This window comes from Perna viridis, chromosome 4 (assembly GCF_037379345.1).
Source record: "Perna viridis isolate PV_CMFRI_1.1 ecotype Kerala chromosome 4, ASM3737934v1, whole genome shotgun sequence".
Classification (NCBI taxonomy): Eukaryota; Metazoa; Mollusca; class Bivalvia; order Mytilida; family Mytilidae; genus Perna; species Perna viridis.
In genome coordinates, this window is record NC_142448.1 from 49,510,259 (window position 1) to 49,529,074 (window position 18,816).

The 18,816-nt window shown below is 32.9% G+C and overlaps 1 pseudogene across 1 annotated transcript; it reads left to right on the forward strand.

Moving 5' to 3' along the window:
- Window positions 1-4,027: 4,027 nt before the first annotated feature.
- LOC148620386 (uncharacterized) lies at window positions 4,028-15,150 on the forward strand (annotated as a pseudogene). The gene is made up of 6 exons (XR_015921353.1): window positions 4,028-4,112; window positions 8,817-8,950; window positions 9,435-9,655; window positions 10,603-10,765; window positions 12,039-13,662; window positions 13,813-15,150. The product of XR_015921353.1 is annotated as an uncharacterized LOC148620386 (transcript).
- Window positions 15,151-18,816: the final 3,666 nt, after the last annotated feature.

The window sequence follows — 18,816 nt, forward strand, 5'->3', positions numbered from 1 at the left end:
AAGAAATCCAATTAATGTGTTCCCATGTTCTATTATTTTGAATGATATTATCGACTACAAAAATGACGAACAACACTGTACAATATAATAAAGAGGAATTTAAAAAAGTAAAATACGCAATATCTTGTTACATGTAACCAACAAACTTCTTAAAATTTATCAAAATTTCAATCAAAAATAAATCATTAAATACTCTATTCTATAGTACGGAGTCCTATCCTGAGTTAAAACTACCATAGGGAAAGAGAGGAATACTGAATACACAGACAAGGTAATTCAATACCTTTAGAATGCAATGACGGTATCAGAAGTACAGGAAATCTCTCAAGTCAATACGACGTACATTTGATGAATTTTGTTCGATTATGATTCAAGACAGATATGATGTCATAGTCATCGGAGGTATTCATTGCCAAAAATGTATGAAGTCTCGATAGCTGGTTTTCTTTCTTTAGTTCGAAAACCTCACGGACTTCACTTCGTTCGCACTTAACTCTACTCTTTGCCTTTCATTAGTTTCTTCTAAAATGATGAGTAATGATTGTTTTTTTTTGTAAATTGTTCTTTGTACTATTGTGACCGCTGATTTACCGATTATGGAAATATCATGCTAATGCTTCTTAATCAACACTGGTATATTCACGCCGCAATGGAAGAAGGAGGTTTAGCGCGCAGTAAAACCTAGATTTTACCTACTATTTCGTTTGAAATGCTTGTACCAAGTCAGGAACATTGCAGTACCAGCTGCTCCGATGGTGTAATATCTATTTCGCCAGATTTATTTTGGACCTGACTTTATTATGAATCGGACAAGTGTTCGGTCATTTTGTTTTTACTGATAGTGGTCATTAAATTTGAGATATTGTTTATTGTAGACTTTTTAAGACCGTTGATATTAAAAGTCACGAGGAAGAAAAACTATCATTTACACTTCTTGTGTTGCTTAATAAATATATCGATGCCATTATAATTTGGATATACCCCAACACAAAACTGTCGCGGACAAAATCCCGCCGTATTATACACACAAATCTATACTGTATATATCATATACCTATACTTCAACAAAATGCCCCAAACAGATGATTGGAGGGATATCAAGATTGAAGACTGCAAAGCTACCTGAGTGGTCCTTCTGGTTGCACCATTATGGGAAATAATACATCGTAGAAAATGAATCCCCAGTAATGTTCTCGCTAAAGATCCCAAATACCATGCAAACCAAACTCCATCAATGCAAGAAAATACGGATGCTCTGGAGGACTTTGCCAGAAAATGGACAAAACAGAAATAAGAAGACCTTGATACACTGTCAGTTGATGAAAGCTATGATATTTTTAATCTTAGAACGTAAGTACATTGAAAGTCAATAAGTATTAATGCCACATTAATTTTAATAGATCCCGATGTAGCCAAAATGTTGTCTACAATACATGATAAATATGCTGTTGTATCAGACGCCAAAGCCCAGAACAGTGTTGTTTTAATTTGCAAGATGTTTAAGGTCAATTGTTTATTATCGGAATGGGGTGTAGAAAATACTAATAAATGATAAATCCTTTTTATCTTTTTTTTCGGTCTTTCTACAGGAGACGATGATTGTGATATTTCGTGTATTGAATTCCAAAACTTCACACCATTCCACACCAAGCAACGAAATTCATATTTAAAATGTACCAACAAACCTAATTAGAAACTATTAAATTCCATACTAACATTTGTGAAAAAAATTGTCTTACCACGACATATGGTTATCTCGTAATAGCGTGGTGACGTCAAAGGGGATCATAGAAAATTAAAAAGATCTTCTGAAAAACCTCAATGCTGATTATTATTGAAAAATTGAGGATCAACGGCTTTGATTTCTCCTTTTTGTATACTACTATTCTCAAATCTCAGTTAAAACCCTGACGACTCAAAAGCAGTACACATCGTTGTAGAGGCAGAGATTCTTCTATTCCCAATACTCAGTTAAAATCCCGACTTATCTCGTTGTTTTTTTCCCCAAAAAATATGGTACACCTTTAGTTACTTTGTATGTATGATTTTTGTTACTTCTTGTTTTTAGTTGTGTATGTCTGTTTTCCATGTCTGGTCTTTGTCCCTGAATTACATTCTTTTGATTACCGCTATACCCTTGGTTCCCGTGATTATACAAATATATAGTTCTTGGTAGAGATTCCTCATACGTTGTAAGAAATAATTCCAAATCATCTATCAAATATACAGAGAAAAATATTTACAGAATGCTGGAATTTTTAATCGACAACATATACGTGTGTTTTTAACAAACGGTCGGCATTCCAATGGGAACCAATTGTGCTCCTTTACTTGCTGACCTTTTCCTTCACTCTTATGAGGCTGACTTTATAGCTGATCTGCTCCGAAAGAAAGAACATTGCTTAGCTAGATTATTTAATCTCAGTTTCCGCTATAAAGATGACGTATTATCTTTAAACAATTTCGGGGATTTAATACATCGCATCTATCTCAAAGAACTTGAGATAAAGGATACTACAGACACTGTGAAGTCAGCCTCATATCTTGACCTACACTTCGAAATCAATGGTAAAGAAAAACTATTGACCAAACTTTACGACAAACGTGATGACTTTTCATTCCGTATTGTCATCTTTCCTTTCATCTGTTGCAACTTCCCTTCAGCACCTGCATATGAAGTGTTCATATCACAACTGATACGTTATGCCAGAGCTTGCCAAAACTACGCAAATTTTTCGAATCGCGATAGAATTCTAACAAATAGGATGCTGGAGAAGGGTTATGTTGCTACAAGATTGAAGTCATCACTACAGAAGTTTTATGGTCTTCATCATGAACTCGTGGATCGTATTAATTTCCCTTTCCTTTTACGTCTATCCGGACTTGACCTTTTATGAGCAACTCGGCGGGTGTTTCTAGAAATAGAGGACGCTTACCCTACCGGTGCACCTGGTCCAAGCTCCCAGTTTTTAGTGGAATCCGAGTTGCTCATTTGCTTTTGTTACTTTGTATGTGTGATTTTATTTACTTTATGTTCTTTGTTGTGCATGTATGTTTCCCATGTCCGGTCTTTGTCCCTGTGTTACATTCTTTTGATTACCGCTATAACCTTGGTTCTCTTGATTATTCTTTCATACTACGTAAAAGCGATTTCACCTTATTTTCTGAATATCAAAATGTCGGAATGTTTTACCTATCACAGTGTGGCGAACGTGTTTTCAAACAAACTGTCGTCATTCCAATGGGAAGAACTGTTGTTCCAATACTCCCTGACCCGTTCCTTTACTCGTATGAGATTGTCTTAACAGCTGCATGATCTTATCCAAAAGACGGAAAATGAAATAGCCAGAACCTTTGATCTCAGAGTAAGCTATATAAATGAAATTCTAGATTTCTAATTTACTTTTATTTCTATGTGCGTGTTATTTTATGTTCTTTATTGTGTGCTTAAACTTTCTCAGTGTGATCTTGAATTGTGTTTTTTAATTAACATTCTAACCTCTAATTTTCCTGAAATGAATTGTCAGAAGTTATTTTTCATTCATACATATATATCGAATGTATGCTTGTTTCATAAATATGATATTTATCTAACTGTTTCAGTATTTTTTCATAATACTTTTATTATTCTCAAGTCATAGTTAGACATTTGTTAAATTAGCAAAGCTTCAATTTATTTTACACATCTCAATCTTAGTTGAGTTTAAAAAAATAATGTTTTTATTTCCTTCATTTTTGAAGTTTTTCTTTCTAGACTTCGCATACATGTAATCAATTGTTGTCTCATGATGATTATGAAGTATATTGTCTTCTATACGATTCATTTTCCTGTATGATATTTTCATACCTTTCCTGTGTCTTTGGTTTGCTTACTTACGGCAAATTGAGTTATTATAGTTCAATTTAAAACTGATTATAATCACCATATATCTTTTTCTACAGTTTCGACTCAAATGTGCCTCCTTTAAAATACTCTTACTATTTATAAACTTGATCTATTCACATTTGAAAATTTTCAACCGATCGTAAAACGGAAGGGCAATCATGTGTTACCTTAATTACTATTTATTAATGTGCTAAACGAATTGTATAATCGTCTGTGGTCTATGTAGGTGAGTTTTCATTTTATAAATATAGACATAATTTAAGCAATTTAAGCAAAAATATAATGCTGTGTTTCACAAGACGACTGAAAAATAAAAATGACGGATAAGAAATCAGTGGTTTTAAATCTGATCTTCCAACCGTTTTATTTTTTAAAATCGAAAATTTACCCGATGCCATTCAGTCATATTCTTTAAATAGCTTATGAATTAAATGTTTTGTTGTATTTAAAACACAAAATACTATCCACTTCAAATCGAAATCGTAGTTTTATTGCGAAAGATGTCTCTTTCAAACTTCTGTTGTAGTATGTAGAAAATAACGTTGCACCAACTTGACTATTTATATAAGTATATAGCTTGTACAGATAAAAAGGTTCATCTTATTTCGGGAATAATTGCGATTATAAGTTTCCTTTTTGTATCAGGTATACGTCTAGTAAAATAAGTACAATTTCATTGTCATTACATTTTCGTTTTCATTTAAAAAAGCCTTATGAAAGGTCGCTACTGATGTCTTCTTAATATACAATGTTTAAGCCACGGTATTCGAATCGGAGTAAACGAAGGGTGATTAATTTTCACTTCCTAGTGCAAAAACAGGTTTTTAAAGGATCAATCTTACAGTAGGTATGTAAATATTGATTTCTTTTACATACTTTAAATACAATATTATGTTAAACAAAATAGCTAATTGTACTTCAGTGGTGGACAATCCATTTCCAACAATTTAGTCTAAAACTGTTCTATCTGAACAGTCAAAATGCATTGACACTATATTTTACCATCTGAAAAGAAATTTGAAGGGAGAATAGAGGAATGACCAAGTCTGTGTTCATTTCTTGTGAGAGCTTCTCCTAAACAAGTCAAGGAATCTGGGTAAAATTTTACAGGGAGATTTTGCATCAGCTTTAGTATGCATAAAATAATATATTCAGTTTTGGTAAGATTCAAGGTGGGATGAACTTAAGGGAGTAAAAAGTGATCATGGTGTCCGTGTGCGCATATTTTGTAAAAGGTTTCTCTTACTTGTCACACCCATTTGACCATATTAGAGAAGCTTTTTAATTATAGATTTGCCATGCTTGAGCGACATCAAAGACCTGTTAGACGACTTTGTCTTAATTTTGACCATGAAGTGCGTTGAGGACACCCTTAGCTGAGGTCTTCTCATATCAGTTTTTTTTTTCAGTTACGAATTGGTAGCAATATAAGCTAGTGTAGGGATAAAATAAGGGACATGGTAATATACTTATTTTAATGATTGTTGAAATACTGCGATAAAAGTTACGGTCATAGGAGATATTTTGAATTAGGTATATCACGAAAACTTGTCCATTTTTAACACATTACTGACTCTTATAAATAAAAGTTCATTTTTATTTCAAGTTGATAGAATTGCTTTTTGTTCACGGCAGTGTGGAGCCAATGGAAATTTGTACATTAAAAAAAAACTAGTTGTTTGCGCTTGAATGTGAACACTTACACTTTGTCATGAGACAACTTTTGGAGTATTTTCACCGTCTGTTGACAATTGATGTTGCAGTTACCCTGCATGCCACCTTTGTATTACTTCACTTATACAGTTTTGCTATTCGAAATGGACAATACTTTTTGCTCCATTGATATTCTATAAGTAAGTCAATATTTCGAATGGATCACCTGTAACAATGTTGCTTTGTCTCCTTTACCACATGGTATGGTTGTTTTGTCTCTAGATTATGACTTGAGCAATCTTAATGATGCAATTCAACACCTTTGAACAACTTACAGAAACGCAAGCTTTGCATTTGACAAATTTTTATATGTTACCTCGTGTAACATCATAGATCAAATTTTAACTGCACTGAAAAAGACCGACAAATTAAAATCAGTAACTTTTTTGAAATAGGAAGACTATATTACTTTCATAGTGATCAATTCCGGAAGGGATCAACTACCAAGAATTACTAAAAAGGGTAGTTTCCAAGCAAATATTGGTCAATTTTTGTTCCCAAATTGCAAAAAATGAAAAAAGGGGGAATCAGCCAGTTGCACTTGACCCGCAAACATAACCTCTTGTTTTGTCCGTTGTCCACATACCTACCTCCGTTAATTCCGTCGATTTTTGTTCTCTATTGCTAGATATTATAATTACATCCATCTCCATGTTAATTCCATGGGCATTTGATGACGATCTTAGAAATTGAAATATTCATGTATAAAGTAAAAAGAAATGGTACAACATTTTCTTTCTGTGTTGCTTGTTTCAAGCCGAAAGCTAGGATTGTTTTGTATTAAATGCGTCAACTTTTTTGTCATAAAGTGAATCTAAATAACTTTAAAAGAAACAAGAAAATCACCACAGTTCTTATTTTGGAAGGACGATGTTTATCTGGGAATGTGGAAACAGGGAAGGGGTACATATATGGTGAAATGCAACACAAACGTTTTTGTACCGAAATAGACAGCCGTGTAATATCACGTAAATAACCGTATAAAACAAGTTTCTCCCATTCATAGGATTCATTCATAACGCACGCGCGAGTAATTAAAAATATGTAATTTCCCACCATGCCAGGAAATTTAAATGTCGCGTGAAGACTCCCACGCTTTTCACACTTACCATGTTTACCATGTTTACAGTTGTTATTCATTTTGTTTATCAATTAAATACTTATTGATTAACGAATGTTATTCATATTTTAAAAGATTAGTTGGTAGTTTATCAACTAATCGTAATGGTAGTGATACGGAAGACGCAATGACTTGATGACTGGAGGGGAGGTCCTTTATGATGTAGTTGATGTGGGGAGATTTATTTTTTGTGATTTTATTCATAGGATAAACAGATTCTCCCTTATTTCTCTCGTGGATTAAAGGATTTCGCCACTCTCGATGGTCGAATTTTAGATTTTAAAGCACTCGCTAAAGCTCGTTGGTTAAAATCTAAAATTTAAATATCTCCTGTGGAGAAATCCTGTAATCCCCTGGAGATTGGAGGAGAATCTTTATTTTACCCCACTGCAGGGTTGCGTCTGTCAACAGTCAAAATATGTTAATGAGTCTTTTTTGTCGTTATTTAATTTTTAAGTTTTTTTTTAAATGTGTCATCGTCCTGTTACCATAACTTTTACTACTTCTGTTGTTGGAGCCTTTAAGGGCTTACCTAAATTTGCTTGGATTATGATTTTTTGAAGACTTCTTGGTGATCTCAGAAGGTGTTAACTATATCGTATTTTAGACATTGGTGGCTGTGCTGCGTTTCACGATATCTGTTCCTTTTTCTATCATATAGTATGAGTGCATAGTATGTCGTAATACATCGTTTAAGTTGAACTTATAAATTACGAAATGTTATCATGTAGACTATTAAATTTTATTATGTACTTGTGAGGGTTAAGGTTCAGTGTATAAATATATCAAATCTTGGTGTTTAAATATGAAAAGATTAAAAAAAATCGATGTTGGGGAAGTAAAATTGTTAAGTTGATTTTAATCGCATTATGACAAAAAATATGCTTTATATGTATTTTTCTATATTTTCATTGACTGGCATTAAATTTATAGACTTGAGTGTTATTTTACTGATAGGTAGATACACTCCTTGAAACGTTTAGGTTTCCCGCACTCACTACACCCAAACGCACGCTAAACGCCCAACAAACGAACGCTTCTATCGTGCATTTATCGTGTGTTTAAACGAACGCAAAACGATGTGTAAACGCACGATAAACGATGCACGAACGCTAAAACGGGAAAGGTGAACGTCTGAAGGAGTGTACGATTGATAGTTTTGAGAAGAAAGTGTACTTTTGTTTTTTTTTTCGGGTCAAGAAGATAGGTGAGCTTCTCCTTTAAATATGCTTCTTGTAGTTTGAGATTTAAAATATACACAAATTCTTTCCTTCATTAAAGTATACGTAATAGAGTGTCTATCATTGAAGTCTGTTTACCAGGAAAGAGCCTGTTCTTTTCATTTTATTACAAAAAAAAATATTTTTTAACTTTATTATTTCAAATATTACAACAGTATAGAAATATGTACGAAAATTGATATAGCGTGGAAAAGGTGATCTGTATTCTTCAGTTTCTTCCTTGCAACATATTTGTCACTCCTTTTCAGCAAAATATCAGTATTTCAATGAGCGTTAATTGCGCCCCTCTCCTTGTCGTTCTTTTGCGTTATTCAGTTGGAATATGAATTATTTATGAATTGGAGTTTCTTCAATATCTTGTGAAATACAGGATGACTAACGGAGGAAATATCTTAATTTCACATATTCATACATCTCTCCAGCGGGGTACAAACTTACCATTCCCCCGTTCCTTATAGCACAATCCAAATTATCAATTGCCAGCTTTTCCATTCCCCGATTTGTCATGTAGTATTCCCCAAATCTCATTCCCATCTCATATTAAACACTGCCAAAATGTGTTATTGATATCATCATCATTTTTAATGCAATTTCAAACATTTATAAGCAAAGTAAAAATGTGTTTATCATACATTAGTGTCACTTGTGAAATGCATATATTACACTTAATTTGAAAAAAAAAAGAACCGCAAAGCTTTGACTTTTGAGGGAAACATGTTGTACACAATATGTAGATTACATCATTCCCATTTCATATTAAACACTGCCCAATACGTTATTAGAACGAGTTATGCATGTTAACCCCCCCCCATTTTTTACACAATATGTAGATTACCCTTTCAGCTGATATTTAAAGTTTCAGAATGGAAAGAAATGAAAAAATCTTTGACTGAAGAGGAGATTATGTACGTTTAGTTTGCCTGCTAATAAAGATAGGTCCAGGAGTGGTTCGACAGTGGATTGACGTCGAATTTCACCCAACATAACTTGGTGAGTTTTTGAGAAAGAATAGTAGCAAAATAAATGAGCTGAAAAGGAAAAGAATAATTACAAAGGAGCAGTTTTACTTATTATACCCGTTACATGGTAAGTACTAATAATACAGAATACTATAACACGTAAACACGATACAATCTAAATTATTCCTTACCGATTTCTGGGGACGGTCGACTAGCTGTGATTAAGAAAACAACTAGAGAAGAAGCCATTGTTTCAACCGCTTATTATATTGTATATGCATGTTCCGGGTAAATCTAAGATTTTTACAGTTGCGTTTGTTTTAGTACAAGTAAAATATGATTATACTTATTGAAGACTTTTTGGTGATCTCTGTATTTACTTTTTATAAAGTTTATACGATGATGCATCTGTTCCCCTTTCCAATGTTTTCTGTAGAGATTTATCTTGTATTTTTATGACTTGTTTTGTTTTCAAATTATTGTCATATTTTAATCACTATTTATCTATTGATAAGGTGAAGAAGTTATCTCAGCTAATTTTGATATAACATAAATGGTTTGTCTTCTGAAAAACTTCACTGACATTGACATTCAAGAAGACTTACCAGCTTCAACTCTGGACACTCCAGGGGCACATATATCAAGAATCAAATATTACAGAAACCTGATTGTTCATTCAAAGGACGCAAAAGTGACGTCACAGCAATTCATAGATTATTGGACATGTATCCAGCATGTAAATATGTACTTACGTGTTAATAGACTCTGAACAAAACTATATATTCGACGGATAGGAAGATATTAAACATGATTTTCAATTCTATCCAGTTAACATGATTCTTATTTAATGTAATACCTTGAAACAGACAATTTAATGTTTATATATTTTATTAGAAAATTTTTTAAGCATACATGAACCAATTCTAAAAATAAACAACAAACAAACAAACAAAAGAAATGAAAAAAAAACAAACAAACAAAAATTAACATATTTTGAAATATATCCTAAGCTGTCAAGAACGAAATTTGCAGTGTTAGCTCGCAATAACTCGCACACTTTCATTTATTACAAGTTAGTGGTAGTTTGTTTGCACTGCACCACTTATTGGGCTACAAAAATATCGTTCACAAAATGCCAATGTGTCATTTATTTGACAATTCAAATACATAAAATGGAAATAAGGAAAACAAGTTGTAAAAAATCCAAAACACTAGCAATATGAATATAAAGAAATGGGCGTGTTCAGGTGTTCCGGAGATCAACTGATCAACTAGCGGCACCGGTTGTGTGTAAATATTTACATTTCATAAAAAAATCTAGTCTGGTAAAACCGAGATGTAAAAATCTGCTAGAGGCTGTAATCCAGGTTCTGTTGATTGAACCTTACTTGAAGTTTTCCCTTTTGTATTAATATAACTATAAATCCGAATCTATTCCATTGTTCTAGTGGCTGGAATATTTTTGATTGATTTGTCTTACTTACCCTTCATGACCAAATGTTTAAGAATTTTGCAAAGTTTGAGGGATATCACAGATTTATTCTTTCAATTATTTTGATAAGTCATATTCTGAATTCTAATCTTATCGAGGCCTTATTGAAGTTAGCGTAAACTCATGTTTTATTGACAAAGGATGAAAAACTTTGCATGTTACTTACCAATTGATTACCATGTTCATTTTAGTCTATAGTCCAGCTGTCTTCCGATCTAGAACATGATGTAGATAAACTTTCAAAGTCGTCGCTTGATATTCACGATGCCATCTGTTTACGACAACTTGAACTCCAAATTCACCACCACCAACAAATACTTACTCGACTGGACACCGAAAGCACAAACTTAAAAGGTATATTAAAAGAAGCAGTGTTAGAGATACAACTAGAAACATTTTTATGTAGATGAGTTTGAAAGGTATATGCTAATCAATACTGAATCGATTGAGTGTTATATAGAAGAACTATTCGGGGCACATATATACCTGTCAATAATAGCATTACAATGTAAGAATATCGAACTATTATTCTTTTATTTATTCATTTAAAAAATGAGCAAAAACTAAGTCATTGAATTGTATTTTTTTCTGTTTTGTTAACAAGTGGTTTACCTTCACTTTAATATTTCTTTTATTTTACGTTCGTTGAGTTTGAATGCTGAGATTCTGTCTCAAATTTTATTATTGTCTACTTGTTCATTTGATGATTCTATACATGTTTCCCAACACCAAAGATTTGTTATTGATAAAAGTACTGCTAGTCCTTTGTGTTAATTTCCATTTAATTTATGTTTAAAGATAACTCCAACGAACCCTTTAGTGAGAAGTTGCTTTGATTTCAGTGTACATGTAAATAAAGGTGCGCATTAAAGTCTTATGTTAATAAACTGTATAAACACATTGTACAGTATCATTTCTGAAGATCTAGAACCCAACAGAAAAATTGTCTCGTCGGCACAAATGGGGTCTTTCTACAAACATAGGCCCTGTTTTACTTCGATTATCCCTGTGATTTCAGACAAACCAGTGTATCTAGAAAGCGTTTCAGGCAAATCATCCCCTTGTTGTGAATACGTTTCATTAAATTTATGTGAAGTTAAATCCAAAACTGGCCAGCATTGTCAGTTGGAATAAATTTCACCTTTTATGCATGGGGAACAACTCAAAACATCATACAAACTTAGTGTATTTTGGCACTATCATTGTAACTGTCCTGTAAAACTACTTTTGTTTAACACATTAACTTGGTGCTTGTGAAAGATAAGTGCTGGTTGCCTTGGACTTGCTGGTATTTTCAACCCGGTGGGGTTGTTTTCTATTTGACAGATACTACACCTATTCTCGTTATATATCTGTTTGAAAGTTGACTGCTTAGTAAAGAATTAATTAGTGATATTAATAAGTGTATAAATTTATGATCACTTGCAAAAATGTAATAATAAGAGTTCTTTACAAGCTTTTTTTCTCCCTTGCTTGTCAAAGATACTGTGTCATTGTGGTTGATTCGTGCTTTTCTGAACCTTTTGCTTTTCTGCATATTCAAGGTATCACATGTGCATATTGTAGAAATAAAAATTAAAAAAAAAAACTTTTAATAAAAAAAACTTATATCTATTTATCATTGCAGACACAGTAATTGCTGAACTATCTGAATGGGAAGAACAAGATATAAAGTATGTACCCGTGACCGCTACTAGATTTATAATCGACGCTTTACATTTGAAGGAAGATAGAGGAGTCATTATAACTGGTCCTCCAGGTTGTGGTAAGTCATCAGCAGCACACTATGTTGCCCTTAAACTTCGCATGTATGGATGTACAGTAATCCCTATAGAACACCCTGGTGAATTGGTAAAAATGTTAGGCGCAGAGCCCAGACAAGTTTTTGTGATCGACGATATTTGTGGAAAATTTGTTCTGGACACAAACAAACTTGATACATGGGACAAATTTGACAATAAACTGTCAGCATTATTAAGAAATTATAATCATAAAATGGTGAACGAAGAATCGAAAACATGTGTCATTATAACAAGCCTCAAAAACATCTCTAGCCATCTTTCATTTCCGAATCTATCTTGTTTTGAATTAAAGCAATGTTGTTTTGGGACAGATTTCAAACTGACGGTAGAAGAACTTAAATCAATAGCGTTATCGTACGTTCCCGCGAATATTGTGGCTAAAATCAAAAATATTCTACTGTACGATTTTTTCCCTCTTTTATGTTCAGTCTACGCTAACATGTCGAAACCAGACATCGAAATGTTTATGCATCCAGTTCTTGTTGTTGAAAGGGAAATACAAGGACTCAGAAAAAACATAGTGTCCTCCTTTGTAGGAATGGCTTTACTTGTAATATTTAACAACACTTTACCCAAAAATGGTCCCCATAGACTGAAAATGGATCCTTTAATACAACAAGTATTTTTTGAAAGTGAAATTCAGACTGGTGTCAACTGTACGACTGGACTTTTAGGACTTGAGAGACTAAAAGATATATTTATTATCAAAAAAAGTGACTGCTATACTGCCATTCATGACAAAATGTTTGATATAGTTTCTACGGTAATTGCAAGGTATATTCCGAAATGTTTAATGAAAAGTGTAGAGATGTCTTTAATTTCAAACCGCCTTTATTTTCAAACAATCGAAAAGCCTAAAATGTCAAATGTAATTGTTATTTCGAAAGAAATGGAACAAGAATACCTCGATCGACAATTTACTGAAATAGGTAACCAAAATTATTGGGAAGTTTTTGGAAATATCCAAACCGAAAATGCCATTTATCGAACAATACTCCTTAAATCCTTAAAAGAAAGGATAAAACATCAGAAAATCCAATTGTTGCCAAGCGAAGATGGTACAACGCCTTTGCTCGTTGCGTCGTCTACAGGATATATGTATTTTGTTCGATTTTTTGTTGAAAATTATCCACATCAAGTTGATCATTTTGATGACGAAGGGAGAACACCCCTATTTATTGCTTGTGGAAGAGGTCATTATGAAGTTGCAAAGGTACTTATGAAGTTTTCTAAAGACATTGGTCAGGCAGATACAAATGGCAAAACACCACTGATGGCCGCTTGTTTTGGTGGTCATGTTAAAGTTACAAAATATTTGTTGGATAACAAAGCGGATGCTAATAGAAAGGATAAAAAAGGATATAACTCCTTATTCTACGCATGCTATAGTGGTAAAGTAGAAATGGTTGGAATCCTATTACTTCACACACAATGTAAAACAAACCCGACCCCATGATATCCAAGTTCGCACAACGGTTCAGTATCCAAAGAAGATTAATAGTGACCTAAACTTAGATATGACAGTTGAAACCGGTTTATCCGTGTTGCATTTTGCATCTTACTATGGATACACTAAAGTGATTAACTTATTGAGGTTAGAATGAACCCAAATGCCGCATCAAATCGCGGTATAACACCGATCTATCTGGCTTGCCAAAGAGGTCACACAATAGGCTGTAAAATTATTAATTAAATATCAAAATAATCTTTGTACACAAGCGAGATATGAAAAAGGAGCTACAGTATTACATGTAGCATGTTTTAAAGGTCATACGGATATTGTTAAACTACTTATTGCGAACGGGATAGATATAAACAGTCTGACATACAATGGATCAACTCCGTTTTTACTTACTTGCCGAGAAGGAAGATTCGATACAGCCGCTTATCTTATGAGCGATTCCGAAGATGCTGATTATATGAGAGGGGATAAAAGAGGAGTAACTCCCCTTCATTCAGCTTGTAAAAACGGTCATGTAAATATTGTAAATCTAATCTTAGAGAACAGCTTGTATGATAACCATAAAACAAATACGAATGAAACGCCATTGTTTATGGCAAGTTGGTCTGATATCAATGTAACAGATGTAGATGGATAGGCTCCGTTACATATTGCCTCTTTTAAAGGATACGATAAAATAGTGAAATTGCTAGTTTCAAACGGTTCTGATCTAAACATAAAAACATCTGACGAGCAAGCAACAGCTCTCATCTATGCATGTTATTCTGGACATCTAGAAATAGTCAGGCATTTACTAGAATTAAACGGGAGAAGGCTAGCTAGTCTTGTTGACACAACAATGAAAAACAAAAATGGATTGTCAGCTTTGCATAGAGCTTGTATCAAAGGACACACACAAATTGTAAAACTTCTGGTAGTTTATGGGGCGAACGTTAATGAAAAAACTTTAGTTCACGAAACGCCTTTTCTAATTGCAAGCAGAGAAGGCCACATCCTAATAATAAAGTGGTTTTTACAATTAAACGGTAAACAACATCGTGTAGATATCAATACCAGAAATGAAGAAGGGTGGAATGCATTACATATGGCTTGCTTTTATGGGCATACAGAAATAGTGAAACTACTACTTTCCGCTGGAATGATTATTCATGACACAACAAATGCAGGGGAGAGATCAATAGATTTAGCTGTGCAAAGTGGACACGCAGACCTTCTTGAGTATCTTTTTTAGTGGTAATCAATTGCGTTGTTATACAATCTCGATTTATTGAGATTGTTAAATAAATAAAATTATATATTTATTAATATCTTATATATACAATTTTCCCCATTGACAGTCATGAAGAAAGTCAACAGTAACTAATCTGTCTTCTAGGGGACGGTATACAAGTGTTACCCATTAAAACAGTGGGATAAAGACACTTAGTAACTTCGTTATAATTTGTATCATTTATTAAAAGATAGTTACATGACAATGTTTAGTATTGAACAATCCTTCAAACAGGTCCAATTGTATGTAATAAAACGGTTTGTTGTATTAATCTTGAATAACCTTGTATTTGTCAGATGATGTAAGGCATCCGTACACTTCGACTCTGACTTTTAGAATGTTTATGTAATATCTCAAACAAAGTTTCAAGTAATTTTTTTCAGTGGCCGATTAGTTTTACTTAAGGAGACCCATGGTAAGGGACATAACTCTTGTTATTAGTGATTTGTTTGTATCATATTCAATTTCACCAGAGCCTATCAAGCTTTCATTTGAAATAGAATGAAATCAGTCAAAGTTACTTTGATGCTTACATGAAACTGATGTAAAATGCTTAAAACAAACGTTCCAACGATTTGTAAGAGTTGTGTCCCTTACCCTTGGTGTACCTCTTAAACTTGTCATGGTTTTTTCTCGCCTTTACTCCTATTATCCTTGTGATTTTGAAAAAAATTAGGACGCAAAGCACATTATGTGTACAAAAATTAAACAAACATGCAATTTGTGATTGAGATTGATAAAAATGTTTCATTGAGATATGATATCAAAACATGAGTCAAGAACTATAGATCAAGCAAGTTTATTCGAGAAACATAAGTCGTTGTGATTTGTCTATATTGCGACTTGATATTACCATTTATTGTTTCGTATCAAAAAATTGATAAATAATATTCTCCTATGAAAATCATTGGACTAACGAGTCATCTATCTAGAACACTTTTGGTTTAATTTGATGAAGAATTTGATTAAAAATATATTTTAGCAAACTATTGCAGAAATTTTACAGAAAACGACAAAATAGGGCTCCTTAATGTACACCTCCTCGCTAAAAGATATTATTACAATGCAGTCAGAAAAGTAAAATATTCCGATTCCTTACGCACCAGGGTATGTTTTAGTTACTCTAATTAATGTCTTCTCTTAACTTTTTCTCCTGTATAAACCTGTCGTTATGAAAAAGCATTTATGGGTTCAAGCAAGTGACATGTCCGTTCCGATCTATCAAGATCCGATGGTAAAAAATGATGCCATAATTAGAACAAAGAATTAGATAGTATTGCATATGGACAAAGACTAGACAACTAAAGTATTAACATTAATTACCAAGGCATACACACAGTAACTACAGAATGAATGGTAGTAATCCGGACTTCACTGGTAGTATCAACAATGTGCACCGGTAGGGTGGACAGCTTCTGCCTTTCTCTTCAAATACCAGCCCAGTTGCTTATAAGCCAAATACGGGTTAAAATAAAAGAGGAAAAGAGAAAACAATGTGACCTAAATTTCTGTTTTCCTAGTGGACATCGACTGTAAAATTATAGTTCAACAGTTTAATAGTATACTGTGCAATTATAGAATAGCTTGATACATTTTTAAGAAATAACTACGGGATTCAATATGACATGTTTTTGTTTCGAAATTCCTAGAAGATAAAATAAATGTGCTAAATGCTTCGTAGCAATTTTAATAGAGAGCTACAATTCAATTAGAATTTCAAACATTGGTGTAACTGTTCTTAATATTTTGTATTTGAAAATTAATGTGATATTTTACAACTGAAAAAAAAATAAAGATATCTTACAATTTGACTACAGAAACAGGGTTATGTTGCTGAGTTATATTGCTACAAGATTAAATATTCCATTACAAAAGTTCTATTGACATCTCGTTGAGGGTTTCTAGAACAGCAGAGGTTGCTTACCCATCCGGTTTATGCTGCCAGTTGGGTTTTTAGTGAAGTACGGGATATTATTTACATTTGTTTTTATGTTTCGTGTTAGGTCGGTTATTTCACGTTCTTTGTTGTGTTGTCTATTTTTTTGTCTAGTTGTAATTCTTGTATTGCGTGTTTTTTTTTATAACCGTTCGTATCCTTGTTCCCCTGATTCCTCTTAAGCTGGCAATAATGTTTTCGATAAAAAAAACCGGTATGATCGCCGTAAATTAAAAGTCTAAGAATGAAAATTTATAGCGAGGTTCCTATTTATGAAACTTGGATACTAAAACTTTGTTAAATTATAAAAAAAAATGCTCTAAATTTTGACAATTTCTAAGCTTTACAATGATCAAAATAGAACAACAATTCATAGACATCAATATCAATGAACAAACAAAGATTATCTACATACACAAGAGTAATCAATGGAACCAAGATTAAAGCGGAAATAAAGATACGAAGATCAGACATGGAAAATAGCCACAGACAACAAAAAACATTACATAACCAAAAACAAAAAAAAACAAAAACAAAAACAAAAAAACAAAAAAAGAAAAAAGAAAAAAAAGAACTGGGAGGATGGTTCAGGTGCACAGGTAGACGAAAGAGGTAAGGAAAACTATGTCATACTGTACAGCAACTTAATAACACACATCAGAATAAAACACAATTACATAAGTAAAGTTAAGGAAAACAAGATTGCACACGAACACTGCATCACTGACAATACTAACTCCCACAATTAAGGTGTGACTTCCGGAAGTGTAAGCACGTCCTGATCAACCTGAAGCATTTGTCACATGACAAGTAAACAAAAATCCGATAGAAATGAAGTTGTCAATCCGGAGTGACGTGAAAACGTGCGGGATAAAAGCATTTATATCGTTAATCAAATTGTAGAGACGACCATTAAAACTCATGTAGTTACCGAATTATTATAGTAGTTATTGTTAACCTTTACATATTATTTGAACATATTATTTCATACAAACACGGACATGGAGAAACGCAACAAATGCACAAGCGTAACAATTAAATCAAAATTAATAAATGCTTAATATATCATCATAAGGTCTTTAACAAGTTTAACACACCTTTAAGTAAATTCTTACAGGCCCCAGAACAACAAGTAATGAAATTCACGGTAACAGAATGAAATCCAACACTTATAAAACGACACAAATTTACCTTAATGACTAACATCTAATGACCTGACTCATTTTATTCTTATGACGTCATCGTGCTGTCTTGGGGCAATCTTTTTACTTTATTTGCATACAAAAATGACAGGTTTTTTTTTAATGAATATAAGGAACAACACAATTATTCTTTTTTGATTTTCCTCACATTCCAAAATTGATCAGTCCTTAAAACTTTATATAGTAAGAACTTTATCATGCTCTACAAACCAATGGAAATACAATAAAAATTCTGAAGCCTGCTAATTGACTGATCGTCAAATATTTTATGCCACTAATTTTGGCTTGCAATAACAACGATCAGCTTAACTTAACTCCCAATCAATCAGTGATTTTTTTTCATTTTCACCTTATACCCTGGCGTAGATATATAAAAAATCACAAATGTTAATGAGCTGAAACCTGAAATTTTATATCAATTTAAGGACATATTATGAAAGGATGGTAACTGATTATATACATTGTACATTCATGTTCTTTTCTATTTCATATCTTTTGATATCGTACATTTCTACATTACTAGCAAAATGTGCACTCCTTTTTTCGTAAAGATACTACTACATATGTATATTTTTGTGTAACGCAACAGTTCGCCAATCGGCTAAGATCAACAAATTCGGGTGAGTCCGAATTGGTACGAATTCAAGCGAAATTGTGATATGCCCTGAAATCGGACTCTGTAACCGTGATGACCTTAATGCTTCTTAATCAGAAAAAAACTTTACAGACTTAC